This window comes from Diaphorina citri, unplaced genomic scaffold (assembly GCF_000475195.1).
Source record: "Diaphorina citri unplaced genomic scaffold, Diaci psyllid genome assembly version 1.1 scaffold4192, whole genome shotgun sequence".
In the NCBI taxonomy this organism is placed as follows: Eukaryota; Metazoa; Arthropoda; class Insecta; order Hemiptera; family Psyllidae; genus Diaphorina; species Diaphorina citri.
In genome coordinates, this window is record NW_007381591.1 from 7,002 (window position 1) to 8,488 (window position 1,487).

The following is a 1,487-nucleotide window of genomic DNA, read 5'->3' on the forward strand; positions in this document are numbered from 1 at the left end:
CTTTTTTTCCTCTCCTTCCCTCATTCTCCTTCTTCCCCTCCTCTATTATTCCTTCTCCTTCCTCTCTCCTCTTCCTCCCTCTCCTTCCTTTTACCCCCTCCTCTCTTTCTCCTTCTTCTTCTCTCCTCTTCCCCTCTTTTCTTTTTCATTCCCCTCTATGCTCTCTTACCTTTTCTTCCCTTATTCTCTCTTCGTCTCCCTTCTCTTCCTCCCTCTTCTCTTTTCTCTTCTCTCTCCTCTCTTTTCTTCTCCTCTTCTTCTTCCTTCTCCTTCCTTTTACCGCCTCCTCTCTTCCTCCTCCCTCTTCTCCTCTCTTCCCTCCTCTTCCCCATTTCTCTTTTTCCTTCCCCTCTATGCTCTCTTACCTCTCCTTCCCTTATTCTCTCCTCTTTGTCTCCCTTCTCTTCTTCCTCCCTCTTCTCTTTTCTTCGCCTCTTCTTCTTTCTCTCTCCTCTCTGCTGTTTGAAATTTGAAATGTAGGCAATATCTCCTGATTACCATTGGTTCCAAGATGAAATTTTCCACGGGGAGAAAGAACAGTAGGGGAAGAAAGAAGCTTTGGGAGTGAATTTATGATTGTCAAGAAACTTGTATACAGGGTGTGGCTATTTCAAGAAACTTACATACAGGGTCCGCTGAAAGTACCACCATTTTTCCAGGAACAACGGGAAGGTTAGCGGGTTGAGTGGACAGGAATGGTGTCACAGAAGGGCGACACACCACACCCTGAGCCGTGACTCTAGCATACCCTCCAACAATGCTGGAGAAATCAGGAAGATAGTCGAACTGTATCCTAACCAGATTAGATTCGTTCTTGGAACGACTGGTTTTCTTCTGTCCTGTCTTCATTCTCCCTTCGCTTTCGGAACGACAAGACCTTAGTAGTCACAGTTTCCTTTATCAAACTTCCAAAAGAAAAAAAAAAATCAAATACCTTTGTAGGGAGTTGTTTGTGAAACACCCTTGTGTTTGTAAAGTCTCCCTGAGTCACCCAGTATGTTTTTAATGTTGCCATTTAGTAGTAGGATGTCTTTTTCATAAATTAAAAAATCACAGCGTGCATGGTTGCTGTGTTTATTTTAATACAGAACAGAAAGAGGGGTATTTTAATGCAGAGGACAAGAGAGGGTATTTTAATGCAGATGAGAACAGAGGGTGAGAGGGTATTTTAATGCATAAGAGGAGAAAGAGGAAGGAGAGGGGTTTATTTTAATGTAGAGGAATAGAGGGAGGTTTTTATTTTAATGCAGAAGAAAAGATAGGGTATTTCATTTGGAAATTTTTTAATAATGAGACATAAAATATCTGTAAAATGTCTAATATGCATACATTTAATTTAGCTATGTCTAAAATAGGTATACACTTTATCTACTCGTATAGGTATGTAATAATATAAGAAAGCCAGCCGTTCCGAGAACGAACCTTATCTGTTTAGGATAATGATAGTCCTGGGCGGGAATCGAACCCGCGACCTAGCGCTTACAAGG